The sequence below is a fragment of the Apis florea genome, unplaced genomic scaffold (genome assembly GCF_048593485.1).
Source record: "Apis florea isolate Af1SG1 unplaced genomic scaffold, ASM4859348v1 contig_1615_pilon, whole genome shotgun sequence".
Classification (NCBI taxonomy): Eukaryota; Metazoa; Arthropoda; class Insecta; order Hymenoptera; family Apidae; genus Apis; species Apis florea.
Window position 1 is genome coordinate 1,643,822 of NW_028256416.1, and position 27,146 is coordinate 1,670,967.

The window sequence follows — 27,146 nt, forward strand, 5'->3', positions numbered from 1 at the left end:
ATGTGCTCATTTCACCCTCTTTCGTATTCTATCCCATTTGAAAGAGCTGCATTATAGATCGTGTGAAATCCAAGTGTCTGACCCCAATCGAAATACCCCCGACTCGCGAGAGAAACAGGTACGTGCGAGGAGAAGAGGGGTAGATACGGAGAAGGTAGGATACAACGAGGGAGAGAGAGAGAGAGAGGGAGAGAGACATCGTTGAAATCCCATGTGAATCTGATGGGTCACGGAAGTAGAGTGCATCGATCAATAAATCTCGATACAGATAACGCTTATGTAAACGCTTCAAACTGTCCAATGGACAGCCGTCCCCGTTTTCCCGCTTGATTTTTCTATCCTTTTTAAGGGGGCGACCATGCTGTTCCTTTCGCCCGCAAGGAGCGATTGTGCGTTTCAATCTTTGGTGTTTCGACCAGCCAAGATCATTTCCAAAGGTACAGGTTTCCATTGGATCGTCATTTAAGCTGATTGGATAACGAGGGAAGCTTAAGTGTCTCTTTTGTCATTTTTCTAACTAGATCAATGAAAAGTTTTTCTAGTTGCAAGCAGTCGTAAAGTTTAGCTATAATGCAAGATTTAGATAGATATTAGATAGATCTACTTGCCTGACCACGACGCGTCTATACTACTTTAGCCTGCGAATTACTTACGCAAGAATAATCCACGTATCGCATTATAAGAAGTAAATATAAGAAAATTAAATTAATCGATTGGCATGCTCGAGTTTCTCTTTCATCATTTTTGCAATTAGACCACTGGAAATCCAAAGTTTTTCTGCACAAGTAAAGGCAAGATTCTATTTGACTTCGTTTTCGAGACTTCGTATAGCGTGATATTAGATAGATCTACTTGTCTGACCACGACGCGTCTATACTACTTTAACCTGCGAATTACTTACGTAAGATTAATCTACGTATTGCATTATAAGAAGTAAATATAAGAAAATTAAATTAATCGATTGGCATGCTCGAGTTTCTCTTTCATCATTTTTGCAATTAGACCATTGGAAATCCAAAGTTTTTCTGCACAAGTAAAGGCAAGATTCTATTTGACTTCGTTTTCGAGACTTTGTATAGCGTGATATTAGATAGATCTACTTGTCTGACCACGACGCGTCTATACTACTTTAGCCCGCGAATTACTTACGTAAGATTAATCTACGTATTGCATTATAAGAAGTAAGAAAATTAAATTAATCGATTGCTCGAGTTTCTCTTTCATCATTTTTGCAATTAGACCACTGGAAATCCAAAGTTTTTCTGCACAAGTAAAGGCAAGATTCTATTTGACTTCGTTTTCGAGATTTGTACGGCGTGATATCAGATAGTTCTACTTCATCTACCTGACCACGACGCATCTATACTACTTTAGCCTGCGAATTACTTACGTAAGAATAATCTACGTATTGCATTATAAGAAGTAAGAAAATTAAATTAATCGATTGCTCGAGTTTCTCTTTTATCATTTTTGCAATTAGACCACTGGAAATTCAAAGTTTTTCTGCACAAGTAAAGGCAAGATTCTATTTGACTTCGTTTTCGAGATTTGTACGGCGTGATATCAGATAGTTCTACTTCATCTACCTGACCACGACGCGTCTATACTACTTTAGCCCGCGAATTACTTACGTAAGATTAATCTACGTATTGCATTATAAGAAGTAAGAAAATTAAATTAATCGATTGCTCGAGTTTCTCTTTCATCATTTTTGCAATTAGATCACTGGAAATCCAAAGTTTTTCTGCACAAGTAAAGGCAAGATTCTATTTGACTTCGTTTTCGAGACTTTGTATGAGCGTGATATCAGATAGATCTACTTCATCTACCTGACCACGACGCGTCTATACTACTTTAGCCCGCGAATTACTTACGTAAGATTAATCTACGTATTGCATTATAAGAAGTAAGAAAATTAAATTAATCGATTGCTCGAGTTTCTCTTTTATCATCTATATTTTTATTTTCTAGCTAGATGACTGGAAATGCAAAGCTTTCCTTCTTTCTGGCTGCCTGCACACGTAAAGTTGGGCGTATAAGATTTATTATTCAGTCGGTGTACGCAAGCTTCGGTTAGATCTTGGTGTTTCTATAAGGGAGGCTTTATACCTTGAAAATGCGTTTAAACTGAAACGCTGGTGAAAAATTCACAATCCTATTCGCGCGTGTCATATTTGTAAAAACGTGCAATATGAAAATATTCTAAATGTTAATGTAACGGAAACGACGATATAACATTTTTCATTTTTCTAGCCGCATGCTCGAAATCGAATTTTATCGTCGATGTGTTTACTTTATATGTATGTTATGCACCGCACAGGCTAATTTTACGGTATATTTTTCTCCGACAATTCGTATTCCTCTTTTTTCAATCACGTGCCCCTATATTTTTTTTTTCCTCCCCATACTTTTTTCTGCGCGAAAACCAACCAATTTTTACGTTCCACCAGATTCTTCAAACTTATTGTAAATTAAACAAACTTTTTTTCTCGCTCTCTCGTCTCCCTCCTCTTTATTATCAATTTTCACGCCGTGTTCTCAGACACCTTAATAAAAAAGTTCCTCTCAGTTTTTCTATCTTCACGAATCGTCACGTTTTTCTTTTCGATATTTTATTTTAAAATTCGCTTTTTAAAATTCGAACTTTTCTAATTCCAAAGGAACAAGTATACACGTACTTGTTTTTTTTTTTTTTATAAAATTTCAACTACAATTCAACCTTAATAAAGTTAAATTAACAATTATTCTCAGCCTCGCTATATTAAATTATCAAAATAATTTTCGCGGAGAAAGCTAGAATTTACTTTGCACAACGAGTTACGTTTTCAACCACGCTTGCTCCTTTAATTTTTCAAGAAATTTAAAATTTCAATCCACTTTGTATAATCTACACGTTCTCTCTTGGCGTATTTTATGGACAACAATTATGTTTTTTTTTTTTTTTTTTTTTTTTGCTTCTCTCGAAACAAAAGTTTCGCGTACAAACGCTTCTCTTTTAGATTAGATTCTGTTTTCCCTCCAGTTTAATCCAAATTCTCGCACTCTCGGCCAAGTTTTGATATCCTTGAATATCGTCGGTCGTTCAACCGAGAAGAAAAGGATAGAAAATCGATTCATCACGAAAGTTGGAATCGCTATGTATAGTCGAACGAAAATAATAATAATAAAAGAAAAAAAAATGGTCCCCAATCGTCAAATTGGATTCGTTGCAATTTACTTGATTGAACTTAGAGTGAATCGCTGGACGAGACGAAAGCTAGTTTGGAAATATTTCTTGGCTACACGTGCCGGAAACAAACCACCACCTGCGTTTCTACCATTTTCCTTCACTCGCTCTTGGACCGATTCGAGAAACGATTGCTTCCTTGCCACCATTTTCTTCCCTTTTCCTTTCTCTTTTATCGCTATTTGTATTTATTGTGCTTCGTTTTACGTTTCCTTTTCTTCGAAAAATTATAACGCTCCTTTTTTCCACAATTCGTGCTCTTTTTCTTCTTCTTCTTCTAATAATATTCCCCGAAAAAATTAATCGAATCTCTTTCCAAAATCCAAGAAGAAACGTCAATTTTCATAATATAACTTTCACTCTCATAATCGCGCTTTAAAAGTTGATTAACGACACTCTTCTCTTCACCATAACTTATCCCCCGGCTTGATAAACCAGGCTCCAATTATTGGCCAAAATTTATCCGATTCGTTCTCGCAAAGGGAGATACCCGACTCTAATTCGTATCTAATTCAACAGAGGGCTTCTTTTCTCGATGAACGTAATTGTAACGCGCTACATATAAAGGGATGGAAAGAAGCGAAAGAGAGAAACTTTATAAACGTGCCGATATCCATTATCAAGATTTCGAATGGTTTACGAGTGTTTACCAGCAGGATTTCCTGCCTGGTTTGCTCGTCCCGTTAATGGGAAGGTAACGATTTTCTGCAGCCCCATTATTCATCGTCGTTGGTAACCATAAAGTTGGGGGCCACGGTCGGCCGGGCTAATGGCAGGGTTGAACCCAAGTAACTCCTTCCCCCTCCAAATCGAGTATTAAATCGTTCTGCTAACGTGGCGCGATAATTTGTCGCCGGAGCAGGGGCAGGTGTTGAGGCTCGGCTGGACTTACGCCCGGATCCCCCTGTTTGTCTTTGCCCGCCTGAAAACTTTATATCGACGCCGAACCGGTTCGCCGGTAATAAACGATCGACCGAATTTTGAGGAGAGAAGGTACACGCGATCCTCTCTCTCTCTCTCTCTCTCTCTCTCGGTGAACACATTCTGAAAGAGTGGCTTATCGAACGAATATTTTCTTTTTTCTTTTCCTACTGCGAATTTCTTTTTGGAAATTTTACAATTTCACTTTACGATTCGTGGCTGAAGATAGATTCAAATGATATTTTGGAGGGAAAGAATAAAGTTACTTCGATGATTTCCAAGCTTAAGTGTTGTAGGTATGCAAATAAGTTTTTTCCTTTTCTTTTCCAAATTCAAGATTTTATTGCATAAATCAGGTACAAGATTGTTGTTTCGGTCGGATAGATACCGCTTGTCTCGTGACTCCCGATTTTTCTCGCCTGGACTTTCGTCCAGCCAAATTAAAATTTCCGGCTTTAAATCTTCGGTATAACTTTTTGCAAGTTCACGTTAAGATACGTTCTTTTTCAGTGGCGCGCAAACCGTTTCAAGCTGATTTCCTAAGCTGGAACGATACGAATGATGCTTCTCGCGCGCCATACCGTTTGAAATTGTTGCACAGGACTGGAAACTCTTAGATGGCGCCACAAGCGGAAAGTAATTCGATTTTGGTCAAAAGTTACGATCGTAGAAAATAAGGAACTTATTTGTCTAATAATTTCCATAGAATATTACGAAACCATGTTGTAATTCATATCATTTTCTAGTATAATTACTAAAAATTTGAGAAAAGTAGATCGATACTACTCATTGATAGAACGAAAGAATGCTGTTTCAGATGGCGCCACAAACGGGAAATAATTCGTAGAAAAAGGGGGAAGGAACTAATTACCCTAACAAGATACCAAACAGAACTAAGAATCCTTAGAATTATTAGGATTATTAGAATCAAGGTCGCTCGAAGAATTTCATTTAAAAGACACGCGAAAACCTCCTTTCTTGTAATACAGTGATTCTCAACAACCACTGTGCCAGGTACTTCCTCCGAAATGAAAATCATTCGTTCCTTTTACGTTTCTTTATCTCAATCGATACTACTTTCAGTCCAAATATTTGTTCGATCATTTGAAGAAGTAATAACAATTTTACAGGATGTGCCATGGTAATTTATTTTTCCGAATTTCTTATATCTTATATAAAACGGCCTGGCCACTTCGTACACATATACTAATTTTACAAAGTAAATTATAGATACATCGATCGACAAACCAAATGAAATTCTTTCAATTTATCTTACTTATCACTGCTCTAATAGATCGATCTCCGATCATTTTTAACGATCATCGAAAAGAAAGAGAGAGAGAGAGAGAGATTGAAATGGACACGGAAGGAGTGGATCTCGAGGGCGAAGGAACGAATCGATAACACGAGGATAAGTCCATCCATGCGGTGGAGCGAAGAGTTTGCGAACGCGGGAAACGGAAGTCCGTGGTTAGGGGGAGGGGTAGAGGCAAAATGGAGCTCAAATATGGGCGCAGTAGCTCGTCAAAATTTGCTCACCGCATATTTGTCTTGACGTGGCACGGTTATTATAGGATGATCGAATCCGCTGGCCAACGCTTGCGCGCCTCTATTCGATCAGAAGTTGCATGCGTGCATCGTCACCGACCAACCAATCGCGATTCACGCGATTCCGTTCAATTAACGCAACCGCCGTTTTCCACGACTTCCATTCATCCATCCGGATGGATATCGATTCCAATTGGACGGATCGATCTCGATCTCGACTCCTTCTCCCTCAAAGAGTTTCGGGGAGCTCGACGAAATTTCGTTTCGAAAAGAGGACGATTAGCGGCCATTTCGACACGCAATTTCGACGTTACTTCCGCAGTGGTGATGGCGCCACCGCATCATTGTCCTTCCCGCGAGAATTTCGCGTTCTGGAAATTGTTCGAGAACGTTGAACACTGGCCGTGGATGGAACAATGCCCACCTCGAATGAAACGGTCGAGAGCCAGTTTTTAGAGTCGAGTGAAAATTGTTATCTCTGCTTACGAAAAGTTTATACGTTGCTCGTTGCCGAAGGAATAAGTGTAACCGAACTTTTCAATTTTCTTAATCCGTAAGAAGATCTCTTCTCGACCACAGCAAATCGTAAAATTTTGAATTTTTCGTTTATTTTCTTCGAGAAACCTTTTCTCGCTATCGTCTCTCGACGTTCAACATTCTCTCTGTGTACGAATACAGAAACGTACATATCCGCTTGTGGAAATAATTCGGTCGATTATCGTTTTATCGGGCCATTTTGTTCAAGTCACCTTTATAACTAATTAGATCTACCTATCCACCACTGGATATGCCTGGGCAACAGGATAGGACGATAAGCGCGACAAGAGAGCCTCTGATTACTCCTCCACCACTCTGCGCGCAACGATCGAGCAACGAAAAAAGAGAGAAAGAAAGGAAAAACATGTCGGCAAATCTTGTATTTGCGAGTCCATCGCGGAATTCGTACAAAAAGGAAGGGAAAAAGGGGTTCGCGCCATTAATCGCTATCCTAAGGATAATTAGCGCGATGCCAGTTTTTGGCTCGGGCAAAACCACCGTCCATCGCTTTTTCCCTCCCTCTTCTTGACGTCAATGTTAATAGGCTGCAAACGATGCGGTAAATAAGACAAAACACGCGTGCCAATTGAACCGGATTCAATGAAAATATTTGCGCGAGTAAAGGATAATCGGAATGGAACGCGTTCAATCTGTGAGGAAGAAAAAAAAGAGAGAAAAATAATAGAAACGAAATCGAAAATGTAGAATTGCGAAAAAGAAATTCGAATGGAAAATGAATATATATATATATATTTTTTTTTTAGCTTTTCTTTTTCGATTCTTGAAAAAAACCAACGAAGAGGAAGAAGCAAAGTTTCAATTCTCGGCTCGGATCGATTCGAAAAATCGAGGCGCGGATGGAACGATCGTAACAAGTACAGAGAGATTGTTCCGTGACAGGTTGCAGTAAACGAAGTCGGTGGCCGAGGTTTTTCACGTGGTTTATTAAACGTTCAATTTGTCTATTGTTTTCCGCTCCAAATCGCTCTCTTCCGCCCGACCACTCTTCCCCGACACGGTGTTCCCCCGTTTATTGGACGGGGTGCAAAAGCCGCCTCTCTCCTCCGCCCCGAGGCCATCTGTCGGCGTAAACAACGCGATCCGCCGAGCTGTTGTTGTTGTTTTTTTTTTTTTTTTTCTTCTTTTTTTCAACTCGTTAACTCCGCGATCGAAAAATCGATGCCCAGAACGAGATAAAATATTTACTCCGCGGAGTACACGTCGGCATCGAGAGAGCTAGATTTTCCCCGAGATATCGTTTCGTAAGCATAGCTTTAACTCGGTTTTGCGTAACAGAATCGATAAGGAGGAGGAGGAGGAGGAGGATCCGTCGGATTTCCGACTTTTCCCCATCGATTTCTACAGTTTCGAGAACGTTTTTTTTTCTTTTTTCCACGAACAGTATCTAAAATTCTCGATCTCGTCGGAGATTATTTTTCCCGAACGAAGTTTATTTTTATGGAAGGACGTCTCGAAGGGAGGAGAACGTTAAAAGATCGTTTTTTTATTGTTAAGAGTTTTGGAAAAATTTGCGAAAATATCGTTCTCGTAACGGCGAAAACGGTCGATGAAGATGCGAGGAATTGGCGGAGCGCGTATTGGGATCCTGTTATCTCGAAACGAAATCTTTCCACGTAAGAACTGTGTACCTGTGTTATCGAACCACCCCACTTCGAATACGGGGCTTGATTGGCCATCGGGGCGCCAATTTCTGCTGTTGCGGATGCTATTCCAGCCGGAGTTAAAACGGACACCGCGCAATTTGGCGTAACACGCGTCGATTCGTCCTCCCGATGTCCTCCCTTTGGAATGGCAATCGGGCAGAGATGGGACGGGTCGATACGCGCCCTCCGATCTTCTGTTCTCCGTCCCCCATCTCGCGTTATTAACGACCAGTTCTTTCGAACACGAAAGAATATATACGTATCTATATTTATGTATATTATGTAAATTATGAATATACGTATATTTCTTAAAAACGATAGAAACGAAGGGAAACGAAGTTTGAAGTTATCGATACGCGCCCTTGGATCTTGTGTTATTAACGACCAGTTCTTTCGAACAGACAACACGAAGGAATGTATACGTATATTATGTAAATTATGAATATACGTATATTTCTTAAAATCGATAGAAACGAAGGGAAACGAAGGTTGAAGTTATCGATACGCGCCCTTGGATCTTGTGTTATTAACGACCAGTTCTTTCGAACAGACAACACGAAGGAATGTATACGTATATTATGTAAATTATGAATATACGTATATTTCTTAAAATCGATAGAAACGAAGGGAAACGAAGGTTGAAGTTATCGATACGCGTCCTTGGATCTTGTGTTATTAACGACGAGTTCTTTCGAACAAACAACACGAAGAAATACACGTACATATATATATATGTTTATTATGAATATACGTATATTTCTTAAAATGGATAGAAACGAAGGGAAACGAAGGTTGAAGTTATCGATTGGATTCGAGTGGACCGATGATTCGCGAGTACAGATATTTCAATTTTCAGCCGACGTTCATTCCAGGGAGAAATGTGCTAACGAGATTGCCTCTCTGCCGTCTCGCGTTGTCGTTCCATTTAATCGATCGCTGTCTACCGTGAAATGGAAATAACGCGAAGGAACGGTGGAAGAGTGGCGGATCGTTCTTTCCCTCCTTCTATCGTTCGATAATGCACGCCCGTGCTCCACTTCCAGCCTTAATTAGTCCTGCTTGTTGGACGACGTTGTTCGCGTTGTCTTCGCGTTTCTTCCACGCGTCCGTTATATATTATCGAGTTAAAATTTAACCAACAGTTTTTTCAAAGTGTCCCAGCATTTCGCGTCACCGTTCCTCTTTTCTAACATATTACGAAAACTCTTCTTTATTTATTCGCTTATTTAGAAGAAAGTCTATTAATAGACTCGAAAGGTCTGTTCCTAACCACCGTGACGCGCGTGGTGAAACCGGGAATCGTGGAATCGCAGGGATAGTATTCGTATTTCAAAGGTCGTTTTCCACACGTAGGAATCGATCGGAAAAACGCGGCAATTTTTTCGCGAACCCTTCGCCCTCCTCGGCTGGGAGAATGGCGAGTGCGGCGGACAGGTTGGAAGATGATCCCCTCTCGCACACGTGGGGATCTAAACGACGGCCGGGCTTGAATCAAGAGCGGAACTTGAAAACCCAAGGAAATGGAATATTCCATTCCTTGGATATCGGAGGAATGCTCGAAGGAGGAGATATGATGGCCGAGTTGCGAGTCTGTTGGGAATCGTGACGCTCGTTTCTATTCCTCCGCAGACTCTGACAGATTTCCGGCCCAATGTCCCGCCCTCGGCCGCCCGCTTCCAATTATCCGAGATACGGAATTAGCTGGGAAATCGACAGTCGAAATTCGGGAACGTGGAACGAGCTCGTTAACCGTGGTTAACGGTTAACTCCACGGCTAATCAATTTTCTCCTATCCGCGTTCATTGCCAATTACGTTTCTTCGCGGTCGAGATTTTTCCAGATTCTTCGCTCGTAACCTGGGATAATGATTTTTCTTCTTTTTTTTTTTTTTTTTTTTTTAAGGAAGATACTCGCCAGAACGGTGGAGTTTTGGAAATCATCTTAAATTGTAGTTGACTCTCTCTGACCAATGATTTCGACAGAAATAATAACAGATATCAGAATTTATTTCACGAGAAGGTTATTCGAACGTGGAAAAATTAATAAAAGGAAACGATTTTTTTTAAAAAAGTAGCGATTTGGAATTCACCTTAAATTGTAGATCTCTGACCAATGATTTCGACAGAAATAATAACAGATATCAGAATGTATTTCACGAGAAGGTTATTCGAACGTGGAAAAATTAATAAAAGGAAACGATTTTTTTTTAAAGAAAAAGTAGCGATTTGGAATTCACCTTAAATTGTAGATCTCTGACCAATGATTTCGACAGAAATAATAACAGATATCAGAATGTATTTCACGAGAAGGTTATTCGAACGTGGAAAAATTAATAAAAGGAAACGATTTTTTTTAAAAAAGTAGCGATTTGGAATTCACTTCAAATTGTAGACCTCTGACTAATCATAATCTCGACAGTTGAGATAACGGATGTTCGAATGTGGAAAAATTAATAAAAAGAAACGATTTTTTTTAAAGAAAAATTAGTAAGAGTGATTTGGAATTCACCTTAAATTGTAGATATCTTCGACTAACGATCTCGACAGTTGAGGTGATAACAAAAAAACAGATATCAGAATACGTTTTCACGTGTAGAACGTTATTCGAAGGTGGAAAAGTTAAGAAAAAGTTGAAAAGTTAGTTTGGAATTCATCTTAAAAAAATTAATAAAAAGAAACGATAATTTTTTTTTTAAGAGAAAGTTTTCTTAAATTGTAAATCTGTGGCCAATGATCTCGATGGATAAGTTAATAAAAAGAAACGATGATTTCTTTCTTTTTTTCTTTTTTTTTTTTTAAGAAAAAGCAGCGAGAACGATTTGAAAATTCGTCTTACATTTTCAAGTCTCGTTTTTCAAGAAGATTATCGTAATCGCAGGAAAAAGTAGTGAAAAACGAGGTGATAATTTCTTTGTTTTTTTTTTTTTTTTTACGAAGAAAAGATAGCGAGAGCGGCGCAATTTGAAATTTCACCTTAAATTTATATCCGGCCAACGTGAAATTAATTTTAATCAAAATTAAAGGTTCACGCGTATTCGAAAGACTATTCGGAAAGGATAATAAAAAAAGCGGAAATCGGGAACAGAAAGGCCGAGGTAGAGGGGAAATAGAATATTCTAGCCGGTTGGATATCGGATAAATGAGACGAAACTATTACGGAAAAACGATAATTGACTTTGCGAGAACGTCTCTGGCAGAGATTATGGCCGAGCTCGTGAAGCCGATGGGGGAGTATTTTCCCCGGGTGAAAATAAAGAATATAAGAAAATGTCCCTTTTATGTCCCCAGCTTGCGTCCCACGGATTTTGCGAATCTAACGATCCTTGCTTGAAATTCTGTTCCACATATACATAGAACGTCGCGTTCGTTCCATCAATTTTTCAATTCGAACGTGACAAGAACGAATCGAATTTATTTACGAAATTTACATTCTTATTTCGATCGTTTCTCAACTAAACCGATCTCGCATGCCCAATGACTTTACGACGATACGAAGAAGATCACAAAGTTTCTTCGTCTTCTTTCTTCCACCAATCAAGATCAAGAAATCGTCTCGAACCACGACGCACGGAGCAAATTTTTGCAGGGAGCAAGTTCGAACGAGATTCGATAGCGAAAAAAAAAAAAGGAAAAAATTTTAACCACCGCTTCGAGCCAACCGTTCTTTAATCCATTTCGAAAAATCGTTAAACCATCGGATTAAAAACTCGTGAAAACCATTTTCCAACCACGAGTTCCGTTTCATCGGCGCGAACGATTTCTCGTCTCTTGGTTCGTCAATCGAATCGAGCGCGGTGGAAAAATTTCAAAATTCACCGGAATTCAAGAAATTGAAAAGAGGGGGAGGGCCACCCGTGTGCAACAAAGCAAGAGTATGGCGAATGAGTTGAATTCCAAGAAGAGAGAGAGAGAGGGAGAGAATCGGTATTCGGACCGCAGATGTTGGGGACAAGGAGGGGGGGAGGATGGTGGCGGCTCGCATTGGCCAGGGTTTTCTACGAGTTTCCACTTGCTAAACTTGCATTTCTTTAGCGAGTGGAAGAACGGCGGAAGAGGAGGTCGGTAGCGGAACAGGGGATGAAAAGAGGGAGAAGGAAACTCGCTCTCCCCCTCCTCCTCCCTTCCTAGTTTTATTCAAATTTTCTCCACGCGAAATATCCACTTCCTCGAATCCTTTTCCTATCTCTGTTCCTACCCCTCCTCTCGTTCGGGGTGGCGATATAGCGAGGGAAAGTGAGGAGGAGACAGTCAGCAGCGTTGCAGCTTTGTCCCTTTGTGCTCCGTCTGTACACACACTTGTTCTCTGCTCGTTTCAAACTTTTCTCGTTTCTATAACCTTCCTCCTCCTCCTCTCTTTCTTCTTTCTCTTTCGTCTCTTTCTCTTTTTCCCTCGCTCGTAGAGAAGAACAGTTTCGTCAATATTTTCATCAAATCTCGATTATCAATTAATGACGCTTGGCTTGGATTGTTCGTCGAGTCGTGTATTTTATTTCGACCCCCCCCTTTTACGCTGTTTTTCTCTTTTGTCGCGAGGAAAGATTATAAATAGAGCGGATAGAAGAGTCTTCTTACTCGTTGTTTACCGGTTTCGGTATTTGTTCGAACGGTGATTCTCTGAATCGTGATTTTTTTTTTTTTTCTTTTCAAAAGATACGATATTTTCGACGCTTTCGTTTCGATCGTTTCGCTTTAAGCTCGCCACTTTAAATAAGGCTACTTTAATTCTCGTCCACGATTCGATACGTCAACAGTTTAAATCGTATTTTTCCGTTCGAACATCGAAAGAGGAAATGGTTTCGTATACAGTTTGGGAAATTGACGATCCACGCGATGTCATAATCGGTCGGAAACTGTCCTATTGCGCGTTTCAACTCGATGTTATCTAAACGATGATATCTTATTTTCCAACGATCGATCATCGGCGTTGTCGTTGTCGCCAAGCGCGAAGACAAGAAGAATATGTAACATTTAGTTTCTTCCATTTCTTCCCTGTGAATCACACCTTATAATATCACGAAGATTCGATTGTAAATTCTCGCCTATACGACAAACATGGAATTTTCGAATCGTTTGTTAAAAAATAATGGACGATCGAACGGACAGAGCTCGAAAATAGAAAAAATTCTACGAAATTGTCGGTAAAAGTTAGATTGTTTATTGGAAGATTGGAATTTTGGATGGAGGAATAGTTGGGACGGATGTTTCTCAAATCAGTTCGTTCGAATCATTTTCAACCCGATAAATGATCTGGTTATATTTCTCGTTCCGTAACAAATTGGAAGATATTTCTTTTCAAATCAGTTGCGACAACACATTTCCGAACATTTCTCAACCGGGATGCCGCGGCAATCTCTTAAGTAAACAGTCCCAATAAAACGTAACGCTGGCGAGGATCTTGGGGATTTTATGGATTACGGTCGGTTTTGTTTCCCTTTCGAATCCTCCAGCTTTTTTCCACGACGCAATACCGAGGATTGAACATGACGGACGATCCACGTGGCGCGATTAGGAGAAAGGGATCGCCCTCTTTTTCCAACCACCAGAGCCAAGCCACGCGTCTTAAACGCTTCTCTCATCTCCAACTCGAGAGTATTTCGACCCGGGAATGAGTATACGATACCCGATATTCTAACGATGTAATTTCGATCCAGAAAATCATGGCTGTTTCTAACAGAAACTTATTGTCGTCATCGCATCCCAAAGAAGACTTTAAAGTAACGAAACGGAGTGTAAGTAGAAGTTACTGTCGAGAGAATTTAAACAGAGCAGAAGAATAGAAATCCAATAATCATCATTTTTAACAAAAACTTATTGTTCTGAAAGATCGTCACCGCACCGCCCAAAGAAGAATTGAAAGCGAAACAAAATGCAAAAGAAAATTCGTAGAAATTACTATCAATGATAATAAATACGCTAATTTAATTTCTAACGGTGTAATTTCGATCCAAAAAATCCACCTTTCTCTCGTCATTTTAACAAAAATTTATTGTCCTGAAAAATCGTCATCAAAAATCATCCCTCTCCCCTCCCCCCCAAAAAAAACAAAATTGAAATAACGAAAAAAAGAACAACAGAAGATTGCAGAAGTTATTATCGAAACAGCTTAAACAAAGCAGAAGAATAGAAATCCAATAATAATAAATACGCTAATCTAATTTTTAACGATATAGTTTCGATCCAGAAAATCATTATTTTTAACAAAAAAACTTATTGTTTTGAAAGATCGTCACCGCATCCCAAAGAAGAATTGAAAGCGAAACAGAATGCGAAAAAAGATGGTTCGTCGTAAAAATTATTATCAATAATAACAAATACGCTAATCTAATTTTTAACGGTATAATTTTGATCCAGAAAATCGTGGTCACGTTTCTCTCATCATTTTAACAAAGATTTATTGTCCTGAAAAATCGTCATCGCATTTCCTCTCTCCCCCCTCCCCCAAAAAAAATTGAGGTAACGAAAAAAAGAGCAAGAGAAGATCACGTTTCTCTTATCATTTTAACAAAAATTTATTGTTCTGAGAAATCGTCACTGCGTCCAAAAGAAGAATTTGAAGTAACGGAAAAAAGAGAGAGCAAGAGAAGATCGTTCGTCGTAGAAGTTATCATCGAAACAGCTTAAACAGAGCATAAGAATAGAAATCCAATAACAATAGAAAATACACTAATCTAATTTTGTAACGGTGTAATAATTTCGATCCAAAAAAATCATGGCCACGTTTCTCTCATCATTTCAACAAAAATTTATTGTTCTGAGAAATCGTCACTGCGTCCAAAAGAGGAATTTGAAGTAACAAAGGAAAAAAGGGAGAGCAAGAGAAGATCCGATAATAATAAATACGTCTAATCTAATTTGTAACACCATTTGTAACAAATTATGTACAAGAAAATTACGTGTCTCTCACGTTTCTCGTCGCCCCGAAGAAAGATGGTCGTCTCATCTCCCAAGGAAAAATTTAAAGTAACAACGAAACAACAGTGACAGTAACGAAAGAAGGCGAGAGAAAGACCGCGTTCGTTGTGGTGGCTCGCGTGCAAGTTTACTGTCCCTGTCGAGAGAGCTTATATATAGAATAGAATAGAAATCCAGTCACGTAAGGAACATCAGGCCGGCATTATTAAATTATACGACGCTCCCGCGTCGGGAAATAGCGTATATCGGCCATCCCTTTGTACAGCCGAGACGAAATAAAACGCGGTCTCGCATTAATTTTTACCCAATCCAACCTCGCCACAGTTGCACAGTTTCGACGATTCGATATCCCCCTCCTCCCTTTCCCCATTCTTTTTTCAACGGCGGTTTTCCCAAACCGACGAATTAAATTCCTCCATTTGTTTATCATCTCGCCTCGATACAACGGTGAACAACGGTCAATCACAAATCGTATACACACTCGCGCTCTGTAAAAAACTGGGTACAGAGTTGGTGATATTTTATATTTTCGAGAGGTTTAGAGATTAGAAGGGGAGGGGATGAAAATTTTTCGATTAAGGATACACGTGAAAAGTTGTAAAACGAAACGGTGTTTCTTCTTTTCATTTTAATTGTTCCACATTTTACAGAGTTGCGAAACGAGGTGAGAATAATGGGTTAATTTTTCTTGTATTAAAATTTCTTGTATACGATCGCTGTATTATAACGCTGTAAATTTTCCGTGTCCAGAGATAATAGGGCGAAAATTGTATCCTGATTTAACAGGAGAATTAGGGGGGAAATATTTGAATTGTTACGCGTTTCTATGCACGAAGATTGTTTATACGTGTACCACTGAAAACCCGTACTCCCCCGACTCCATTTCTGTTAAAAAGTTGGGATCACGTATCTATTCCCCCGCGTATTCAACAACCCAGTTTCAACCCAGAAAACGAATTATACCCGGCACGGTGGAAACGCGTTTAGCAAAATTTTTTTACACGGCCCATCACGCGTGCACGCGCAAATATTCTCGAATAAAATTTGGAACATGCACTCTCCTGCGAAACATTCGTGTCAATATAGGCGTCTCCCCCATTCTTGTACGAAATTGCCAGACATCTTTACCACGAATCTGTCGTGTAATAATCGAATTGGATGGATGGATCGACACTCCCCAAATTTCAATTCCGCGTATACGTTTTCAATTAGATGAAAATATGAAAACTTACCATTATTTTACCATATCTTTTTTTACTATATCTATCTTCGAGTCGTTCTTTTTTTAATTTGAAATATTTCTTAAATTGCACGAAAGAGTAATTTAAAACAAGAAATTACTTTTCTTTTATTATTAAAAATATTATCCTTAAGCGATTCATCAATTGAGAAGGGTAACCGTCGAAGAAACCGTCTATCAGAATTTTAATGGTATCCAAGTAATAATCGTATTGTTCCTTCTCTCTCTCTCTCTCTCTCTCTTCCAGTCAGCCTTCTACTACAGTCTCCTGTACAAACTACTTTGGAATCGTTTAAGTATTCCATAATTATCGCCATTTCAAGTTCGACGAACCGAATCGAAAGCGATTAATCCGGGCGAGATTGAGCAGTTACGGGTTTCCCTCGGAAGAAATCGATGTAAACGTTTTAAGCAATTATCTGGCAAGGAATGGTTATAGAGTCGAAGTTGTCTCGTGTATTCCTGCCTCGTCGTAATTTGTGGCGTAAAGTTTACTGTTCGCGTAATTGCGGTGTCATAATGCACCCCATCGATAAGGCAATTCGAGGGCTAATTACGTCTCGGGAATTGATATTTCTTTCTTCCCTTTTTTTCCCCCTCTCCTCCACGAAGATCGATGAAAATTGTTATATCGACTTTTAACGCGATTTTAATAATTTCCTAACAACAATTTTCAACAAGTTCTTTCTTTCTTCTTCTTCGAAAGTGTTTCTCGAAAGTGTTCCAACATTTATAGGAGGAAGCTCGATCTTTCGAAAGTTTTTCTTATTTTCACTACTACTTTTTATTATTGACCAATTTTAAGTAAAAGTGAATTATGATAAATTGTAATTTGCAATCGAGATAATACGGGATTAAGCTGATCGGATACGAAGTTTGAACGAAGCATGATGGATGTTCTTACCGCTTATCGGTCGACGAAGTCGCGAGCCATGGCTCGAACAAGCATCGTCCTTCTTCGATTCTCTCTCGCGAATCCCCCGCGTTAAACTTTTTTTTTTTTTACCCGTCCATTGTCTTGTTATTCCTCCAACTTTTTCTCTTCATTTCATTTCAACAAGGTATATAAAAATGATCGCTACTAAAAGAAACGGAAAGGGTGGAAAAATATCGTAAAGAAAGTAATCGAAACGAGTAAAAGAAACGAGGCGAATCTAGATTATGGAACAACGTGTAAAATTTACGCGCGATGGAGAAACGTTTACGCTGTTTCGTATAATGTTCGATCTCTGATTTAATAATTTCCAGATAAAATTAATTTAACATTTGATGTATAAAATCGATGGAGGGGGTGGATTAATCGAAAATAAGGGGGCAGGATGACACGATTTTATTGATATGTACTTTGGTGTTAAGAATTAAGATTTGGTTAAAAAGTTGATCGAGTTAAATTTTAAATAGGTCAAATGACGAGCGAGTTAGATTGGAAAAGTTTTTAACAGGATGATAAATTATTATTATTATTTTTTGAATAAAACTATCCGATCGAATCGATGATTTTCGCCACTTTTCGAAAATTTTTTCAAATTTTCACGAATCGATATACAAAATTTTCGAAAATCAAGAGGATTAATTGTTCGACTAACTAATTTCAAGTGTTGCGTTTCAGTGTGCTTGGAATTTTTTATTTCGTTCAAAAAAACGTATTAAAAATTTAAAACGAGAATATTACGAGACGTTGTACTGAAATAGTCGGGAACCGTGTCCACGAGTTGTAAAGCAATTCTAAAATAATTATGGCCGGATGAATTTCATTCGAGCGAGTAACGTCCATGCAGGTTTGGTCGCTCGAGAGACCAGACAATTAGTCTCTAATTACCCAGATAAATCCGTTTACGTGATACCAAGTGAAACGCGTGTATTCAAGAAAAACGTTGCGACGAAATTGAATCGTCGTAAATTAAGAATATTCAAATTCAACCCTACTTCGTACCGATTAAAAGGCACAGAATTTCAAAAAGTGGGAACACTATCGCGAATACTATTGTTCCACGAGGCAGCGATCCAGTTGAAAGTGTATATTTTCTCACGCGATGATTGGTCGATGGATCGGAAAAGGCAAATGGATCGTGAAAGCAATGAAATTGCGATGGAAATGAAATTCTTCCGACCTACAGACATTGTTCTCGATCGAGTTTAAAATGGACCTAAAAAAAAAAAAAAAAAGGAAATGTATAGATATAGTACAAAACCAGGATGAAATCCAATAGTCTAGAAATCTTGTGTTTATTTATTTATTCATTCGCCTTCGCTTCGAAATTTCTCGAAGGGATCGAGAGAAGAAACGAAAAAAAAAAAAAAACAAAAAAGAAAAAGGGAAGAGCAAAAATAAAAAAAAAGAATAATGCCGATAAACGATTTCCAAGCGTGTTGTCCCACGTTCCACAGCAGCTATACAGTAATCACAGTTGTTACAGTTTACGCGAGTTGCAGGTGTAGGTGGCTTTGTAATGTAGACATACTTTGGGAACACTTTAGGTTGGCCGCGACGAGAACCGATCGAACAACTGGCGGCGAGTACGAGCGAGAAAACGATCCGATTAAAAGAATCCGGTTACAAAAATTTCCGGACAATTCGAGATCCAGTTGAGTGAGCGGCCGTGCGATCGATCGATGCGAGTAGTCGCGTGCATGAAATCGCGAGAGAAAACGAAGGTTTTGGTTAAGTGCGTCGTTGTTTTGGCGCGGCAAGGACGATCGTAATTGGACACGGGTGTAAAAATGGAACGCGAAGCCGCACGTTTCAAGTTCGGCCGACGACTGACGAGCGTACCTGGCCACGACGCCTGCGCCTCCTCACGGCCAACGCACACCTCTCTCCCTCTTACTCTTTCTCTCTCTCTCTCTCTTTCGACGCGTTACGACCCTGCCGCGCGCATCACGCCTTGCCGATGCATTCAGATTACTGTCTACCATATCGCTGCACAAGGATTCCGGTGTATGGAGATGCAAATCCTCCTGCGAGAGGAGAAATAGTTTAATGCCGCCACCATCGGCGAAACTACCAGCTCACCAACGCGACGCGACTCCCGCGAGTCACGCTAGGCAAAATGGCAATTCTACCGAGTAAGATGTCGGTATTATAGCGTTAATAGTTATCGGGAGAGTCGTATTCTTGAATTTATTATCTCCAAATACGAATCATTAATTATTCGTTTGGAATGGTTGATTTGGAATAGGGCGAAATAATAATATAAGGATAATTTTACATCGTTTTAATGTAGCGAAGCTGAGTGATGTAGAAGAAGATGTTAGTTTGTCAGCATCGATTTTCGATTAGAACATAGTTACTTTTTACAGACGAGCAAGTAAAAAAGATCGATTTCCGAATATCAATGATAATTTTGATTCTCTTTTTGAAGAAGGATTTTTCTTTAAGAAAAAAAAGAAAGGTGTTCGATATTAAATTTACTTTCTTCCTTTTTTTTTTCTTTTTCAATTCGTTCCGGAAGACGTGACTTTCTCGTACGAGATCACGAGGCTTGTTGCCCCTGTCAACAAGATCGCGTGATAAATGTTTAAACGTTTCATCAGAAGTCGGGAATTTCGCGATTGGGAAAGTTTTATCGCGTGCCGCGAAACGAAATTAGAATAAGGGATGAAGCGTCATAGTCGGGCAAGAAGGACGACCACCGTCGACGTTTGACCGTTGTTTGAGATTAAAATTAAGTCGCGGCTCGTTTCGAGCTAACGAGGCCGTGCTCCTTAATTGGGACCACGAAGCTATCCGAAACAGGGGACGGATGGGAATTCTTAACGCAGACATTTTTCATCCTTCTTCCATTCGGTCGTATTAGACTACCTTTCTGCGCCCGGAGATTAAGGGTGATTAAGGAAGCATTAAATTAGTCGCCTCGAGTGATTTCTTCGCAATTTTTAATCAATTACACGACATGCTAAAATGCCTTCGGCCTTTTGAATTTTATCGTTCAATTTCATTATTGTCGCGAAGGAGGGAAAAAACGTTTGACAAAAAACGGAAGTGGAGACGTCGTTAATAATAATATTCTTTTATTTCGCCTATTCCTTTCTCTTTACCTATTTTTCATACGATATCGCTATACGATTTATTATTCCCAGTAATATGTTATTGTTACGTGTTACCCGTATTCATAATTATGCGAAATAATTACGCGAGATAATATGAAATATTATCTCACGGATCTGGGCAGAAACAATGCCGCTCCGCTTCCCACTCTTTCGCGCAATAATATTGTAATTATCGTTAAAATAATTCGATTATTTTAAAATATATATATATACACACAATAAAGGAAGAAAGAAATAATAAAAGAGAGAACAGAATTACTTGTCGTATCGAGTCCGTTGCAAATTTATAAATTCACATTCGCGCCGCGATATTATACATTATTATAATCTCGCGACATCGACGAATCAAGTCGAGAGAGGAGGGAACTAAGTGAGGGAAAAAAAGGAAGAAAAACGAGGCGTAGGTTTATTTTCAGGGAGGACGCAAATGGAGACGAAAAAGGGGTGGAGAAGATACTCCTTTTTCTTAGCCCTCTCAGGTGCTCCTCTCCCCCTTTGAACCGCGCGTAACAGATTGCCAATGGAAATGACAGGTCAGCATTTTCCGACAGGTGCGGGGATACGAAAGAGAAAGAGAAAGAGAGAAGGATTCGGAAGGATTAAGCGATTCGCTCCTCGGCCGAGCGTAATAAGAGTCAGCATCTTTTTCTGGGTAATATTTCACGTCGTTACACGCCATTTCCTCACAATTAAGATTCGGAAATTTGGGTAGGGCGCGGTTTATCGAGAGAGCCGTTCCTCCTCCATTTTCCAAAAAATCGTCTTCTTACGTCCTTCCTGTTCGCCCTTTCTCTTCCTCGTTTCTTGCCTCCTCGTTGTTCCGCTCCCTTCCCACGGATAATGTCCCCAAACCAATTGGCCGACCCGAATTTTACCATTCTTTTTCGATCCTATTTTTTTCCTCTTCGTTTCCTTTTCGATTCTTTTCGATTCGTCGACCGAATCATTGGAGACAACGACGACGACGACGACGACGAGTGTCGATTCGATGAGAGAGAATAATAGGAGAGTTCGGATATATAAATATGGAGGAAAATGTGGATAATTCGATACGATTTGCGTTTTGCGACGTTGATGAACCTCGTAGAGGGAATATTTAAAAAGGGTGGAAATAGTTTATGTAAATATATGTATGTATGGTGGATCGATATCGATTTGGATATTCCGTTTGAAACTGATCTTGTTTGATTAGTTCCATTCTTATTTGATTATAACAAATTTATTTTTCTTGTCGAGTCACAACCTATTCTATTTGTACGAGTGTAACAGGTCTATTCTATTTGCATACGATCGACGTATATTACTTATCTCTTCGATCGACCTATTATCCTCGCCTAAACCATGCCCGCTCTATGCCGTCTGTTTCATCATGCCTTAATCTTATTTCATATAAAATTATATATATGCGTTGTATTTAAATGTTATTCTTAACAAATGTTAAGAATGGAACGATATTTTTCGTTCAAAGTAACGAAAGAAGTTGGACGAACAAAAGTGTCTTCATTAAAAATCGTGTATCATCATGGCCTATCTGATCTTTTTTGTTTGAACTATATATATGTACATTGTATTTAAATAACAAATATTAACAAAACTATCTTCGTGAAAAATCGCGAATATCTATCTAATCTTATTTCTCTGACTAAAATTATATATGTTCAAACAAATGTTAAGAATGAAAGGATATTTTTCATTCAAAGTAACGAAAGAAGTTGGAGCAACAAAAGTGTCTTTGTTAAAAATTGTGTTTCGTGTATCATCATAATCTATCTAATCTTATTTGTCTGACTAAAATTATATATGTTCAAACAAATGTTAAGAATGGAAGCATATTTTTTCATTCATCGTAACGAAAGAAGTTGGACGAACAAAAGTGTCTTTGTTAAAAATTGTGTTTCGTGTATCATCATAATCTATCTAATCTTATTTCTCTGACTAAAATTGTATATGTTCAAACAAATGTTAAGAATGAAAGGATATTTTTCATTCAAAGTAACGAAAGAAGTTGGAGCAACAAATGTGTCTTTGTTAAAAATTGTGTTTCGTGTATCATCATAATCTATCTAATCTTATTTGTCTGACTAAAATTATATATGTTCAAACAAATGTTAAGAATGGAAGGATATTTTTTTCATTCAACGTAACGAAAGAAGTTGGACGAACAAAAGTGTCTTTGTTAAAAATTGTGTTTCGTGTATCATCATAATCTATCTAATCTTATTTGTTTGACTAAAATTGTATATGTTCAAACAAATGTTAAGAATGGAAGGATATTTTTTTCATTCAACGTAACGAAAGAAGTTGGACGAACAAAAGTGTCTTCGTTAAAAATCGTCTTTTTTGTTTGAACTATATATATGTATATGTAGGTTGTATTTAAACAACAAATATTAAGACCGGAAGGATATTTTTGACCGAAAGTAACGAAGGAAAAATCGTGTTATCCAATTTTTCGAATGGTGGGAGGAAAATTTGACGGATCTACTTTCGGCCGGTTCTCAGCACAGTTTATAAACGGCCAAGTTATGAAAATTTGTTCGTTACTCGCAAGTGGCGGAACGAAGAGAAAATTTGGAATCTCTTCAAAGCGGCGGCCGTAACTTCCTCCCGACAAGTGTACCAGCGGATGAAAGTTTCGCAACTCGCCGCATACATTTGCAGGATTCGCTCGCATTATCGAAAGCACATTTTCCTTGATCGCCCTCGAGAACATTTTTTCGAACGTTCCTTCGATCCAAATCGATTGCTAACCAAGTTGAAACATCTTCGCGACGTTCTTTAAATTCTCCTTCTTCCTCTTCCTCTTCTTCTTCTTCTTCTTTTTGTTGGACCGCAACGATTGTGTTGTCCTCCTCTTCGAAGAATCTGCGACTACGACTCGATTCGACTCGAGTTTCGCGTCGAGCAGTTTTTCTAATTTCGAGGCATAATATCTCGTAAAAGAGGAGTTTTGGAAGCGGATCGGATCGATTCGAGGGCTGGCGCGAGATTGTTCAAGTTTCTGTCGATCGATCACAATCGAATTGGGTGATGCATGGATGTATATCGTGACGCGACAATACGCAACGTCTTTTATCCCGTTAAACAATTTCCTTCGATTTTCAATTTTCGAGCTCTCTTTCTGTTCAAACTCTAGCTGGAACACTCTTTTTCCAACTCGTAAATTCGTTCGAGCGAAAACAAATTAGAGGAACGATTTATCATTGTTACAAAAGAATTTACGAAACGAGGATTCTTACTCCCCCTTTTTCTTTTTCTATCTTCTCTTTTTTATATTAAGAATAATCGTCGTACTCGAAGAACATGTTTGCAACGTTTGGACCGCGCCCTGTGTGCCGACGCATCGATCGCTCCGAGGATCGTCTATGTTAGTTTATGCCGTTGTTTGCCAGCCGAGTGTTCCTTGCAATTTCATCAAATTCTCTGATATTAGGTTTAAAGGACAAAGGGATCGCCTCGAATGGGAAAATATTTAAACAATCTCGTTCCGTTTATTATCCCTCTATTATCCGGAATATATATGAAAAAATACGTATTGTTTAAAATATTTCATCGAGTTGAAGAAAAGGAAGGGAAGAATTTTCATTTAAGAAGTTTAGAATGCTCGATTTTAATTATTCTCCGAATTTCTCTTAGACTAGAGATTAACGCGAACAGGAGTTTCGGGGGATGGACAATCGAGTCGCGAGTTTTAATACACGCCTTTCGGCCCGGATAGTCGTTCCTCCGACCGTTCAATTCCTTTGTTACTCGCCCGCGATGAAGAAGAATGCGGGTGAATAATGAAGTTGTTCCACGGATGAAATGTTCCAGCAAGGGTCCCGTATTGGAAACCCCTTGGATGGGAAGGAAGGATCGAGCGTTGCCAAAGGAAATTCAGATCGGGGATAAATGATCCGTATTTGTACCATCCAATTCATTTTTAAACCCTTAACGCATTAATTAAAAATTCGAAAGTGGTCGTTTTTCCATTATATTTTTTAATCTCTATTTTCTTAAAATACAAAAGAACGTTAACAAATCTTGAGAAAAAAATGTTGCTTTATGCAAAAAAGATTATGGTAATTGCATCTACTTCGCTTAACTCGGGCAACAAAAAAAAAAAAATTTGAAAAATCTTCATTGGCCAAATTTTGTTTAGTTTTTGGTGATTTGCTGGATCAAATTCATCATTGTTTGAAAACTGTAGAAATTGTTTTATTGCTTAGCGTTTCCTATTTATACACTTCCCAGAAAATGGCGTGTATAATAATTTTTGTTGAATAATGATAATGTTGAATTTGATTCTAGTTATTATGCTTTGTAAAAGTACAATATTCAAAAATACTTTAATTTCATTTGGATTTGTGTCATATCTTTTTTCGTCCACATGACATCCGCAATCCATTGTATCAATTGTTCATCAAAAAGAAGAAATTTATAAGCTAGTATAATCGCTAACATCAATATTTTTTATACTAGAAGCCTCAATGAAAGCGAACGAAGAAGAAACATCTTGCTGTACTCGAAACCATTGCCGAGCTAAAGCATCGATCTCTGAATCACTGCCTAACTGTATACCAAAGTTTCATCTTCTGAACTGAATAGCAAGTCGTGTGATCACTTTCCATGTTCAATCAAAATAATAAAAAACAAATAAACGACCTCGATGCTAAAGATGGCACCTTTTTTCGTGAGAGGAAATAAGCACGACACTGTCTGAATATATTCACATTGTATTTACATAGAAAACCAAAACTGCACGTCTCACGGGTCTCACACGGAAAAAAAATCGTTTTCTCAACGTTTCTTTCGCTACTATAATCTGCTCTGCATAAGATATGACGAGTTATCGTACATCTTTCTCTGGAAAGCATCGATATTTTGTTTTTATCATTTTTTTTTTTTTTTCAATAAATATCTCGAAGCAACTCGGGTCGCAGCGAGGCGTAAACGATCTTTCTCGAGCACCGTGTATATTTTTCGAGGAGAAGTCCTCCCCCGTAGGGTTAAACCCGACTTAACTCGAGCGAGAAATCCGTTGACGAAAAACAGGTTACTTGAGAACCTGGCTCATCTCGATTCCATGCGAAAACGATTTCGAACGACGAATTTCAACACGATCATCAAAACGTAAATATCCTTTAGAGATCAAAAATGCGAAAATACGAAAATATCGGGGAACGAAGGTTAATCGCGATAAAGCGCGTGTCGCGAGCGTGTGTTGGAACGAGGAGGCTTGATCCAAGATTGGATCTGGTTCTTAGTCTATGAAAAACTCGGCCCCGGGGAGAAACGATGCGTCTTCGCGACACGTTAAAACCCCGAGAGAATCGATGCAATATAAAGATTAAACGTGGACGGACGACGTGAATCGATCACGTAAATTTGCGGAGGAGAGGGTACACGCATTGGATTATCCTTCGTTTATTTGCGTTGAAAAAGAAAAAAAAAAAAAAGGGAGAAAGACAAGACGATGAATATTCTCTTGGAAGGAGGAAGATCGTGTATAATTGTGTTTATTTAAGCAGCGTCATATATTTGGCGTATATTTTCCCGATTCGATTTAAACGAACGGGAGGGCAAATTTGTTTCGACGATGGGGATAAGAGTGGAAATGGAGTGGAATAGGAAGACGATCCTCCTGAACGGATACGATAATTAGGTTATCGGCAAATACGACGAATATGACGCTCGATCGATTTCATTATCTTCCTTCGATATCGTGTAATGCGTTAAAAGCGGTTTCCAATCGGATTTTTGACGCTCACTTGACTTATAATTGGTGCCATTTTATATCGCTTCGATGGATGCTCTTGTTTACGACTATTGTTTCGCTGGAACCATCCTGTTCCTCTCTTCTTTTGCTTTCGACTCGAATGGCTTTTCTTTGCCTCTGTTTATTCGTCGACGTTAATCCCACTTTTCTCTCTCTCTCTCTCTCTCTTTCCTCTCAATTTCTCAAACATATTATCGTCATATTCTCGACTTATTCTTGCTTGATATTATCTGTTGCTCGTTTTCTTTCCAACTTTTCGCTGTTTTCCACCGAAATTTCATCGCGGTTTATACAAGCAAGGAAAGAATCGCGAATGCAATTTTACAAATGCTTCTCTTCTTGCCTGACTTACATCCACCACGCGTGCCATAAAACGTGTCGCGTAACGAAACGTGTATGCGAAGCAAGAGATTCACCGTTTCTTACGTACGAACTCGTAAGTTTTTAGAGGAAAAATCGCTGCTCCTCTTGTTGCCTCTTACCTGCGATGTGTTTTTGACACATCTCTTTTTCATCGGTTTAAATAAGTGACGAGACCACGTCCTGTCCAAAATGAAAATGAACAATGAATCATGATTACCAGCAAATATTTTGAATTAATCGAAAAAAACTTTCATTTCAATATCAATATTATTCCTTATCCAACAAACTTTCATCCATGATGATTATCAATAATTAAAAAAAGAAACAATACATAATATATCGTAATAAATAAAATTTTCAATATCCAACAAATGATGACTATGAATAATTAAAAAAAAGAAAAAAATATATAATATTTATTATTCCTTATCCAACAAAGTTTCATCCACGATGATTGTGAATAATTAAAAAAAAGAAAAAAATATATAATATTTATTATTCCTTATCCAACAAAGTTTCATCCATGATGACTATGAATAATTAAAAAAAAGAAAAAAATATATAATATTTATTATTCCTTATCCAACAAAGTTTCATCCACGATGATTGTGAATAATTAAAAAAAAATAATATATAATATATCGTAATAAATTATCGTAACGATAATCAAAATAACTGTATTATTTTGAAGGAATCGGTTCTCACGATCTCTTCGTGTTTACCTTGGAAAGATAGGTTACTTTGGCGTGGGTGAATCGGGCGAAGTCGCAACATGCGTGAGACACAGGAGTCACGTATACATATTTAACGTGAACACGGGAACACGGTTGGACAATTATCATTGTTATTGTTACCGTATTTGCATAAGTTGCGTAGATTAACGGACGTGGCAAGGCATCTCCCTCCCCCCGTTTCTATTAACGTAAAA

General features: G+C 38.5%; 2 protein-coding genes across 12 annotated transcripts in view; one reads left to right on the forward strand and one right to left on the reverse strand.

Annotated features, from left to right (window-relative positions):
- The window catches only part of LOC100869934 (opioid-binding protein/cell adhesion molecule), a 185,214-nt gene that overhangs the window by 35,734 nt on the left and 122,334 nt on the right, over window positions 1-27,146 (reverse strand). For 2 of the 10 annotated variants that reach the window (XM_086903404.1, XM_086903405.1), the window contains exons 1-2: window positions 18,510-18,794; window positions 16,952-17,128 (exon numbers count right to left, since the gene is read on the reverse strand). The exons of 1 other annotated variant lie outside the window; for it this stretch is intronic. The gene's annotated coding sequence lies outside the window, so the exon portion shown is untranslated. Of the gene's footprint in view, window positions 1-16,951; window positions 18,208-18,426; window positions 18,813-27,146 lie in introns of those variants that run through there. 7 more of the 10 variants (XM_086903425.1, XM_086903419.1, XM_086903430.1 and 4 more) reach the window with 7 other exon arrangements.
- Window positions 1-27,146, forward strand: part of LOC100870130 (limbic system-associated membrane protein) — a 220,662-nt gene that overhangs the window by 18,038 nt on the left and 175,478 nt on the right. The window lies entirely within an intron of this gene.